The 12990-nt window shown below is 34.8% G+C and overlaps 1 protein-coding gene across 5 annotated transcripts in view; it reads right to left on the bottom strand.

The window, feature by feature from the left end:
* TCF12 (transcription factor 12) overlaps positions 1–12990 on the bottom strand; it is a 385779-nt gene that overhangs the window by 66720 nt on the left and 306069 nt on the right. The window lies entirely within an intron of this gene.

The following is a 12990-nucleotide window of genomic DNA, read 5'->3' as shown; positions in this document are numbered from 1 at the left end:
TAAAGCCTCTGCCTTTGGCTCAGGTCATAATCTCAAGGTCGTGGGATGGAGCCCCACATTGGGCTCTCTGCTCAGCAGGGAGCCTGCTTCCTCCTCTCTCTCTCTGCCTGCCTCTTTGCCTACTTGTGATCTCTGTCAAATAAATAAATAAAATCTATAAAAAAACAATGAAGCCATATAACTTTCATTCAGAACTTCTGATTAAAGGGGAAATGAAACTTTGCCATGCTGAGCTGAAATCATTCTAGTGAAAGAAATGTGATATCTTACAGATTGGATACTTTTATTTCAGCAAACTACACAATTTGTTAGTTTTAAAAAATATTTTACATCTTCTTATATTATTATTTTTGAAGACCCAGGGCTGTGACTCACTGGCATAGATGAGACCCACTGTCCACACCAAGCTTAAATTATATTTTTATAATTGTATCTGTGAGTGGCATAATTAAAAGCTTAAAAGCCTTACATGAAAGGTTGATCCAAAATGGAATTCAAAAACATAATTACAACTTCTTGGTCCCAAAGCTGACTCTAAATGCTTTACATTCTAATAACATTTTTGCTAGCAAATGAAATATCTTTATAAGGGGTTAGTTATATATTTCTATTACCTAGTAATATTTTCATTTAAAACTAACTTTTGGGGCACCTGGGTGGTGCAGTCATTTAAGAGTCCAATTCTTGATTTTGGCTTAGGTCATGATCTCAGGGTTGTGAGACTGAGCCTCATTTCAGGCTCATGCTCAGCATGGTGTCTACTTGAGATTCTCCCTCCCCTACTCCTCCTCACTTGTGTTCTCTAAAACAAATGAATACATCTTTAAAAAAGGATAAAACTAACATCTTTGTAAATAGCTATGCAGTGTCTAAAAATGGTAAAAAAGAAAAAAAATGAGGTTAACATTATACCAATAGGTAACTGCTCTTATCTAACTTTGTCTTTGTTCAATTAGCTCAGTATCAATTTGATTTCTTTTTTTTTTTTTAAAGATTTTATTTTTAAGTAATCTCGACATCCAGCATGGGGCTGGAACTCAGAATCCTGCGATCAAGAGCATACACTTCACCAACTGAGTCAGCCAGGGCCCAACAATTTTGATTTCTCAGTAATGTACAATTCGATCTACATGCAAGACATTTTATGTTTTTGACACAGCATCATCTGAAAAACAAAAGATTTTTGGCTATGTGCTTGAAATATACATGTAGGCCTCTACAAAGACGGTTTGTTATAATTTTAGCAAGCAACAAAAAGTTAAGGAGTCAATGGGGAGGCTATGGTAATTAAGTAGGCTGTGGCTCCTGCTCTATTCTGTAATAAAGAATTTTGGGCCTGTAAGTTGCTTCTTTGTGCCTTTTGGCTGGAGAATTTAGTAGATCGATAAAAGAGATTGTCATGTGGATTATAAACAGGTAATAATCATGTAGGCCGGTTAAGTTTACTAGATACAATAGGAAAGTAAAGAATGAAAAGCAGGTAGCAATAGTAGCTTTACAGTTGTGTGATCTTGAGAATGCTTGTTTACCCTAATATTGGTTATTTCAGATTGTAATAATTGATATACTATATAAATAAATATATAAATACATATATAAATAAATATATATAAATATAAAGGTTCAAACTATTATTGCTGTTAAAACTGGAATATAAGAACACAGCTATCAAATGCTAAAACCTCACATGGAAAACCAAATGCAGATCTTCCTAACTCTAATATATCTAACACAGGGAAAGACTGAATCTATATAAATGGAAAGAATTTCAGTGATCTTTGCCACTAAAAAGACTTCCACTTTTCTGATAAAAAATTGTGGAGATTTTCTTTTCCTCCCTGAAAAGCTTTATACAAAGTTTACGCGTGTTAAACACTTATAATATAGATGGATAAAATAAACCTAGTTCATCTTGAAGGATAAATTAATTTCAGATTACCCAGTATGTTGGTTGTGCTTTCTGAGATGACTCAGCTGAGCATGGTCCAGGGTGAAAAAAGAGCGATGCCTATACTGCAAATCATTTGAGTTTGTTCATTTATTCAACAAGTATTCACTGAGCATCTATTATGCACCTAGGTGCTGCAGATAAAGCAATAAACAACATAAAGAAAACTCCTGCCTTATTAAGTTTCTCCTGGCTAAAACAGATGAACAAATTCTAGTATATCAGAGGGTAATAGGTGTTATAGAGAAAAATTTAATAGGTTAGAAAAGGGGGGGTGATGGAGACATGTTACCATTTTATGTAGGATGGTCAAGATGCCTAGTAATAAAGTGATATATGATCAAAGAGAAAAGTAGGTAAGAAAACTAACTACAGGGATAAGTTGTGCTCTGGCAGAGAAAAGAATAAATACAAAGCCCCCAAGGCAGGCTTGATATATTTAAGGAGCAGTAAAAAAGGGCAATTGTGTGGGTAGAGGGTAAATTAGTAGAATATGGTATCTGTGAGGTGGTAAGAAATGCTACTGGAGGATTCTGAACAGAATATCATCCGATTCAGATTTTAAAAGGCTCTTACTGTGTTAAAAAAAATGACTGAAGGAAAACTGAAGACTAGTTGGGAAGATGTTGCCATAATTCAGGAAAGAAATAAAGGTGGGCCCGGACAGGGGTGCCTGGGTGGCCCAGTCCTTTAAGTTTGAGCCTTCAGTTCAGGTCATGATTCCAGGTCCTGGGATAGAGCCCTGCATTGGGCTCCCTGCTTGGCAGGAAGCCTGCTTCTCCGTCTCTCTGCCCCTCCTTCTGCTTGTATTCCCTTCTCACTATCTCTCTGTCAAATAAATAAATAAAATCTTAAAAAAAAAAAAAAAAGTGGGCCTGGACAATGATGAAAGCAACAGATGATGACAAATGGTCTAATTTCTGAAGATAATTTTAGTATGAGGAATTTAGTATGGGAAGATAACCACTGTTTCATTTTTGTGTCAGGGAAACTAACTTTTTTTCCCCTTTAGGAGTACGTTTCTTGTATTTTGGTTTTCCATACTCCTCTGTCACATGAGGATCATGACCAAATATTGTTAATTAGGTCAATCCTAGTGCTCTGTAGAGTAATGGCTGAACTACCTGTAATTTATTTTATTTATTTTTTAAACAAATTTACTCTTACTATTGTATATAACCAGGAATTAACTGCATAAATGAGGAGGAAAAGTAGGGCAAATAATTCAGTTTCTTACACAAAGGAAGTAAGTTCATATATTTTGATGATCTGAATAGCTGGAGTAGCAGGAAGATGAAAAGTACAGCTTGGAGCAGGAAGTCATTAACAGATGATGTTCCCCATCATAGATAACATAAAATAATGGCTCTACAGTATTTATTTTTATCCTTTTAATTTAATTCAAAAAGCATTTCCTGGATGGGCCCAGAGGGCAACAATTACTCAATAGAAAAAAATTGCAAAGTTACTTCTTTCCAAAGGCCGAAGTTATGTTTTGACTATAAGCATCGTGAAGACAGGGTACGAGGGTCCATGCTTTATTCATACTTAAATCTATAAAGTCTTAAATAATTCTTCTCTCATAATAAGCACTTAATATAAATTTACTGACTTCTATAGACTGGATTCATATTCCACTAACTGAAGATCTAGTAAATGGAGCCCACTCTTGTGTCAAAGTGTTTCTAACTCTAATCAAATTACTGGATTTTAAAATATAGAAATATCTTTGGTGATGTTGAAAAAAATCAACTTGATTTCAAATAGTATCAAGTTACATAGTTTACAAATTATGAAGCACAAGTCAGAAAACTTGATAAGATTTTAATTACTTATTTCTTATTAATACTGGCCATCATAAAGCTAAAAAGGGAACTAAATAAGCCATAAATATTAACTTAAATTTATAAATATAAATTTATATTTAAATATAAAAAGTGATTTATGAAAAAGTGATTTTTCTAGTCACAGGATGGAAGATTCTCTTACGTTTCATTTGAAGGTTTTATGTTTAGAAGTGTTCATGTTTCAACAGAATCTGTTTCACAATCAATCACAATCTAACAGCTTCTCAAGCTGTTAGAACAACCTTTTAGCTTTGGGTTCTCTGAGAAAGTTGGACCAGGATAAAAGATGATGATTGGGCACACACGTATCTAAGTTTAGGTAAAAAATTATAGTAGGGCTGTTTATATCAAAATCAAATTATTTAAGTACTTTAAACCCAATTGTTTAAAATAATCATTTATTAATATATATATTCATAGGCTTACTTTTGATGTAATGAACTCTCCTGCATATTACCTCATGTGACATTTAAATCCAGAAAAATTGGGACGCCTGGGTGGCTCAGTTGGTTAAGCAGCTGCCTTCGGCTCAGGTCATGATCCCAGCGTCCTGGGATCGAGTCCCACATCGGGCTCCTTGCTCCGCGGGGAGCCTGCTTCTCCGTCTGACTCTGCCTTCCACTCTGTCTGCCTGTGCTCGCTCTCTCTCTCTCTCTCTCACAAATAAATAAATAAAAAATCTTTAAAAAAAAAAAAATAAATCCAGAAAAATTATGACACCGTACCACCCACTTTATACATTGAGGCTTTACCACTATTATAGTTAGAGTAAGGTAAATAACAGTTTTGGAAAGTTTCTATCAATACAATAAACTCTAGCTCAGTGCCCAGAGCCTTCAGGAAATGAAGAAGGGACTAGTGAATATTATCAGATAATGAATCTAAAAAGCCCATAAGTAACCAGAGAACAGACCTAAAAATATTTAGGTTTATTTAATTTTGTTTCTCTTTGAGTCTGTTTTTCACAGAAACTATACTGTGGGAGTAAGAATGCATTAACTTTAAGCATATAACTTGTGTTAAGTCTAATGCAGGGGTTGGCAAATATGACTGTGGGCCAAACTTGGCCCACCACTTGATTTTACAAATAAAGTTTTATTGGAACACAGTCATGTCCATTCATTTATGTATCATCTGTATGTGGCTTCTTTCATGTTCTGGTAGCAGAGTTGAACAGTTGTTACAGAGACCATCAGGCCCACAAAGCCCAACATATTTACTACATAATCCTTTACACAAAAAGTTTGCTGACTCCTAGTCAAGCACATTGATGTAGAGTAGAAATATAGGCTATTAACAAAGAGATAAGCAAGTTCTAGCAGCAAATTTTTCAGAAACATAATTTCTAGAACCAAATTATTTTTGAACACTAATAAAATGTTGGCATATTATAGAAATGTTGCATTACATATTAAAATAATTACATATGGGTGCGTCTGGGTGGCTCAGTAGGGTAAGCATCAGACTTGGTTTCAGCTCAGGTCATGATCTCAGGGTTGTCAGACTGAGCCCTGCATCTGGCTATGCACTCAGCGCAGAGTCTGCCCGTCTCTCTCCCTCTGTTCCTCTTCCCCCCACTGTCAAATAAATAAAATCTTAAAATAAAATAAAACAAAACAAAACAAATACAGATGATAAAAGACAAAAACTCTGAATGGTCAGCACATTAAAATTTGTTTAAAATATATTTTATATACAAACAATGAATCATGGAACACTACATCAAAAACTAATGATGTACTGTATAGTGAACTAACATAATAAAAAATAAATTTAAAAAATAAAAAAAATCTCAATAAATAAAACAGTGGAAAATTAGAAACTATCGTTGGACTAACAGTGTTTAAAATGCTTCAAAGTCTAACTATGCATTTATCTATATAGCATAACAGTCCTTGAAATTAGGTACTACACAAATACAATGAATGACTTTTCAAAGTAAAATCACTACTGGTTAAACAAAGGGAGTATCAGAGATGGCAAATTTCAGGTCAGCAAATTACTTAGGATATAACTGCCTTCCTTAACTTAGAATGAAATTCAGAGCCCCAAACATCCCCAGTGATAAAATTTGGAATTTCTTAATTTGTTCCTTCTTTCCTATACTTGTAAAAATAATCCTCAATTTTATTAGATTCAAATGACAACAACAAAAACCCTTCCATGGTTCTACTGATGCTGAACATCCTGATAGTAGGCTTAAACTCTAAAAGTAGTCACAAAATTCAACTACCACATATACTTTAGAAACTACACAAATTATACACAAACACACATTGGGTCTTATCCTACATCTGGTTTGTGAAGTATTAAAGATCTGAAATACCAGCAACTGAAGAGTTTAATAAACCTTAAAAGGCAGCTCTGAAATTCAGACATTTGTTCTTTTTAAAAAGAATATTAAAAAAAAAGAGACGTTCTTATTCTTATTTTTTATTTATTTTATTTCTATTTTATATCTTTATTTTTTAAAAAATAAGAGACATCAGAAAATAATAAATATTGATATGGTTGTACAACCACATCAGTACAAAAAACTGGCTACACAGAACTTACTCACTGGTTACGTATCCTTCTACTTTCTGTCTTAAAATAAGATCAAAGACATTACTGGCTCATCACAAAAATGAACATCTTAGAACTATGGATTAAAAGCCTATTATCTATACCGATACAATTCAGACACTGTTCAGAACAGTGGCTACTGTCAGCATAAACAGAAGCTATTTCTTATTAATGTATAAAGAAAATCTTTCATTCAATGGCTAAACTGAATATAAGTTTGGAATGGATTATAGAACCATCCTCTTTATATACTAAGATTTTTCTGCTAGTCTGACCTATAAAGTCAGAGAAAGAATTGGCCACTTTGGAAGTTTTATATCACGTGGACTTCAAATAGAGACAGCTTATCTAACTGCCAGGAATAAGAAACTCTCAAGTACCTACAGTTGTTCTGTGGCCTCTATGTTTGTCTGCCAAAGGAGCTAAGCTAATACCTATTCCAAGTCGTTCAAAAAATGGAGGGTTCATCATAAAGCTCAGCTGAAGCTGTTGCTGTGTAACTACCGTTTATTCCAGAAGCACTAGGATTCTTGCTAGTCTTAAAGGCCTCAGATAATTGTCTATAATCACTCTGTTAGCTTCCGAGAGACTTGCATAAGACACTCCCTTTGTGAGTATTCTACTTGCTGCTCATCTTGTTTGCTATTTGTGTGGATTAACTTGGAAATAATAGTCACTCTACAGTTCCAACCCTTTACCTTTTTCTTCGTTTTTTTCCCCTTCCTTTACCTTTTTCTTACTGGCTTAGATTGCCAGTGATCTTTTAAATGGTAGTTTTCCAAGTCAAAATTCACACTAATTTTTATTTTTATTTTATTTATTTATTTTTTAAAGATTTTATTTATTTATTTGATAGAGATTACAAGTAGTCAGAGAGGCAGAGAGAGAGGAGGAAACAGGTTCTCTGCTGAGCAGAGAGCTCGATGTGGGGCTTGATCCCAGGACCCTGAGACCATGACCCGAGCCGAAGGCAGAGGCTTTAACCCACTGGGCCACCCAGGTGCGCCTCACACTAATTTTTAAAAAGCCATTCCTAACAATAAAAAATCCCATAAAAACTTGGGGAGAAAGAAGGCATCATTTCCCAAACTATAGCCAACTACCAAACGAAAGTCTAAGAAAGAAAAGGTGGATTCTAAGCTGCTCTGATTGACCTCAAAAGCTCAGTTCCTTATGGGTAAAGAGTGAGCCAAAAAAAAAAAAAAAAAAAAAAAAATTTCTTCTTGATGCCTGAGCTGGTAAAATACACTTCGAGAGTTTAAGTACAAAGCAAAAAAATTATGTGATAAACTGTATTGCTTTTGTGGGGGAAATTCATACACGCTCAAAAACAAAGGACAAAGTACAACATAGCATTTGATCAAGAAACAAACACTGCGTCATCAGCCTATGCCTGGGACTACAAGCCAGTTACATTCAAAATGAATTAATAAGTACATGCCACATTAAAGAAGATGTTAAAATTTGATGTTCAAGAGACGTTTTCAAGTGCTATTGAACAAAAACAAAACTCGAGGAAGAATTTGGGTCTAAAAAAGGCATTTTGGAATTTGTCCTGTGTGTTTATTTTCTGGTGATAAAAATTTTGAAAGTGTCTTGCTTCTTTCTTACTTCAGAATTCTGCATCTTCTGCAGCATATTAAAAAAAAAAAAAAGGATCTAGGTCTGAAAATACTAACAACAAATTAGAAGATAAAGAATAAAGAGCAAAGAAACTTCCTTCCATCTGAGAAATGCTTCAGAGGGACATAAAGATGTTAAACCAATGATAAAAATCCAGGATGGGGGGTGGGGGAAGAAAGCATAAACTCCTGATAGTTCAGAAGACAAAAATAAGTAGTATGAATTCTAGGCAGAATTTGATTCAACGAATTTTTTTCCTACAGGTTCCTTTTCTGAAGAGAATGCTTTCTAAACAACAAGCGCAGCTACAATTTACCACGCATGTACCAAGCACATACAATACATATACAAGTCTAGGTAACACAATAAGTTTTTTCTTTCAGTCTAACATTTATCCATCCTTATGTTTTCAAACTTTTGCTTGCTTTTCAGCAACATTTGATAAAAATGAAATGCTGATTTAAATTTCAGGCTGCAGTGTAGGAACTAGAAAAAATAAAGAATATTTATCGAGCATCTATTATATGCTGAGCACATGCTGGGCACAGGATACCTGGCACACTAACATTTGAGAGGGGCACTGTATTCTCCTTGCTGTTCAGAAAACTTAAAAGCAAGTTCTCGGGTTTTAAAATAAAACGTAGCTGAGGTCAGGTAAAACCCATTAACTCCTGGACTGGAAAAGATTGTGCTTTTCTACATCATCCTTTTGATGGTGATAGGTTCTTAAAAGAACAAAGCTAATTAAAAATAAATTTGATCAACAAAAACATAATGACAGAATAAACTATGGCTTAAATTTAATATACTAAACAGGATGTTTTATGAGTAAACCAAGATATGTAATAAGCTTTAACATTCAAAATAAACAGAAAATGGCCTTTGATATTAAATTAGGTTGCAATCTTGGTTGTATGTGTGATCTTAATATCTCTGAGTCTCAATTTCTTCATTTGTAAGAAGCGGGTATTAGTTATCTTAAAGAGGTGTGTTACAAAGATTAAAGATTAAGGTAATACAGATAATGGTGAACACAGATCCTCATATATGTAAGTCCTACACCTCTAACAGAGTGACACTGAGGCTATGAAGGATGCTAACACTGAACAACTGTTTCCTTTTTTTTTTTTTCCTTTTGGAATTATTGGAAAAAAATCACAACCGCCCCCAGTCCCTATACAGTGCTTCAAAATTTTCCTTAAACGTTGTATCTTGGTACAAATCTGATACAGATGAAAAACAACTGATGTACACAGAAGGATAAAGACTAAAGTCAGTGGTTAGAGAAGGGGAGAAGCAGCTCAGGAACCCTAAAAAAGGAGGAAAACACCTCACAAAGTCAAAACACCATACCTTCTGAAAGTCTCCTAGACAAACCTTAATAATTACGAATGCCACCTATTATTTATCAGCCAGGATACTTCAGTGACTGTTTATACTGTTTCATATCTGGACTGATTTTGTATGTTCCCCAATCCTCTTCTGGAGTGGGAAAGTGAGTCTGTTAATAGGGAAAGTACAAAAATTGTGTCTAGTATAGAATCCAGTAATGTCGTACTTCTAGATGTGTCCTGAGCATGTGTTTATTTTCTCATGTTTATGCCTTTCACGGTTCATCCTCCCTCTTCCTAACAGAAGAATTGCTACTTATCTTTCTGGACACAGTTCAGATGTCAACTCCCAAGGCCATTAGTACTTCCCAAGGTAGGATTAGTTCTACCTACTCTCTGTTTCCAGAGTGCTTGGTATACATCTTTACTTGCCTCACTGCAATATAATTAATTCACTGAATGCTTGTTTCTCATACTAGATGGTAAGTTCCTTGAAGGTACTGGTAGTGTGTGTATATGGTAGAATTTTCAATGTTTAAGCGTCATTCCAATGTTGTTGCTACCATTCTACATTGTCCAGTATTTCAACCTATCTAGAAAAGCAAGTGGAAAATGTAGTGTGCTTAAGGATGCTTTTCTTTTTTTTTTTTAAATATCAGGAAGGAAACTAGGATCATTATGCTTTTTGGTTAAGTGCTGGGCACATCAGGGTTTTTCTGGGGGGAGGTGGAGGGGCACATCAGTTTTAAAACTGTAAGTACTTAGCATTTTTAGACCTGAAAGGAAATTCAGATTTCCCACTTCAAACTTCCTAAGGGCTAACTGACTAAGCCAGAGTCATACAGTCAATCATTAACTGAGCCAGCAGATTTGAGCAGATCATTCTCTTAACCTTACTGACCATACTGCTTTAATGATGCCAACACACCCTTACTGGGACTTTATCCACAGATAGGAATTACCATTCAGTTGATCTGCAGAGAGGAATAAAGGAGCTTATGATACCTAAATTTATATCATGACTTACAAAAAGAAAAGGCCTCTTACCAATGCTATGTGGTCAACTAAGTAGATTATCAATGCCTTTTGCATGTTAAGTAACCCTACCTTCTGTTTTCCGTAGCAGTACAAGTAGTACAGTATTAACCTAGTTCTTCTACTGTTTATTTAGTAAAGGTAACATATATTTTACAGATGATTGAAGATATTTGGATAAGCAGCAAACTGTGAAATCTGAGATGTTACTGCCAAGTTTCTACTTTTGTTTGGGAAGTATAACATTCAAATGGTCATGAAATAAAATACACACAGTCCACATTTTAATACCTTTTTATGATTCATATTGTTAAACGTCTATACCCTGCATATATTTCAGTAAAAGCATTTCAATAGTAAAAGCACTGTAACTTTAAATTCCCATTTGCTTAAATACTGAAAAGGTAAATACTGTAACCATAAGTATTCTCAGAAGTTTATTATTTTGGTAATATTTATCAAAGTATCATTTTTAAAGTTTAAAAAAATTCTCTTTAAAAAACCTGAGATTTCAACATATCACTTAATCTAAAATACACTTTCAATTAATTAAAATGCATTTATTCTTTATATATCCTTAATAACATTCAATATGTCTAAATACTATTTTCAGCATCGTTTCTAAGTAGTGTATGTCAGATGCGGATGTTAAATATAGAATTGAAAACACTGAATTCTATTCTGTTCTGAGTAAGGTAGTTAGTAACACAATATATAAGTAGGCTTGGCTTATGAAATTTCCTAATGGTTCTCAAAGAAATCAAAGCTCAGAATTCAGTGCCCTTCCCCTTCTCTGTGGCTTGTCCTGACAACAGAAGACTAGTAGAGGGAACTACCCCCAAGCAGTGAATGCTGTTATGATTAGAACTGGAGGGAATATTGGTTACCTCTTGTGTGTATACTCTTTCCAGGCTGTTCTATTTTGTCTTTTGTTTTAAACAAGAAAAAACTACGAAACACTGAAAATAGGTTGTTTCTTAAAATCAAGGTCAGGCTAAGAGAAATAGGATGAATTTTTCATTTATAAATCTTATTTTTTTTCACCTGTGTCGTTCTGCTAAGTATTATATATATAAATATGCAATTTAACCTTTATTACTTTCATAGAATTATGGCAATAAATTACAAGAAAATTGCACAGTTACATGTTTTAGCAGTTCCGTCAATTTTAAATATGATTTCTGTTAATCTAGCAGAAATCATCTGTTTTACTGTTGAACCACCTACCCCAGCACAGCACACAACTGTTAAAATGTAAATTGCCCAACTATTTTTAGCTGTTGTGGAAAAAAATTCCTGTCTTCGGGAATAATGATTTGAGGCATTGTGTTCATTTTGTTTATCAAGCAGCTATTCAGCCTCTAGTGGGCCCAAGTGCTTATGCAAGCAAAAGCTTTTAAGAATGCCTGCAGCTGCAATCCAACCTTCCAGGTAGGCTGCAGGTTCAGAGCACAGCTGCCCTAGGCTGCATTAAACTCAGATCCATCTGGAATTGGGTTTCAAAGAGGATTTCAAATTTGAGTTTTCATGTATCACAAGGAAGAGAAGGCAGGGGAAGAACACCGGAAAGAAGGAAGGCAAACAACCAAAAAGATGCTATCTCTACTTCAGCTTTAATAAAAAATAAAAAGCTCAGACCCATGCTGCTCCTTCTAGATTACTACTTGCCAAGCCGGATATTCCATTCAGTGTATACTTCGATGAGCTGTGACTCATCCAGCAGCACCTGCGCCCATGTGTTAAGTACTGCCAAATAAAAGCCCAACATCCATTTACACAACAAAGAGATGTACCCTACAAGGCATGGGGCCTCAATCCAAAAGCCCCACTCCCCATTTGTTCTAAGCAAAGGGAAAGGAGAAAAAAAAAATCTTCCCTTCTCACACCAGAGATTTTTAAAAATGTAGGTGGATTTTTGATGTAGGTTAATTTACAAATACTTTTACTCTTTAAAAGAATAAAGTATGTTTAATAGCATAAACACCCCTACAGCATTAGATTATCACGGCCATTAATGATTGTTCACCAAACCTTTCCAGCCTCCTTCATGAAAGCTCTTTATTCTCAAAGGATACATTTTTTGAGCAAAGGGGGATCAACAAACTAGTTGCTTGAAAGCTTTCCTGATGCTAGGCTGAAGTTAGGAAAGGCTTAATGAAGGCTTTAAAATCCACAAGGGCTTCACAATGAACATCTGACTCGGTGATTTATGCATATTAATAACTTCAGTCCTACTGAGGCAAGCTGAGCCGAACATGTCCTCCGAATCTTAATGTCTTTAGCTCCACTGGGATTATTACAAATGTAAATTTCTAAGATTCTCAGCTATTAATCTCTGTCTGTCCTCCTGTTCAGCAACATAATGACTAATTAAACATCAAAAGACCTGTACAGGAGATCTTCTTTGACAGCTACCGGCCTAGTCCTCTTCCCAAGAGAGGAATTCAAATGACAGGGACACTGAGTAACAGCATATGAGTAAGCTACAAATTACTGCAGAGAAATCTGAAAACCTAACATTAAATGTGGATTTATCTCAATCAATGATTCCATTAAACAGTTAAGAGTTAATATGTAAAGTGTGCCTGCTGACGCCAATCGAATATATCCTTACAGCCAGCAAATATTGAATACCTGAAAT

Source organism: Mustela erminea, chromosome 5 (genome assembly GCF_009829155.1).
Source record: "Mustela erminea isolate mMusErm1 chromosome 5, mMusErm1.Pri, whole genome shotgun sequence".
NCBI classification, from domain to species: Eukaryota; Metazoa; Chordata; class Mammalia; order Carnivora; family Mustelidae; genus Mustela; species Mustela erminea.
The sequence above is the reverse complement of the archived record's forward strand: the minus strand, read 5'-3'. Positions and strand labels throughout refer to the sequence as shown.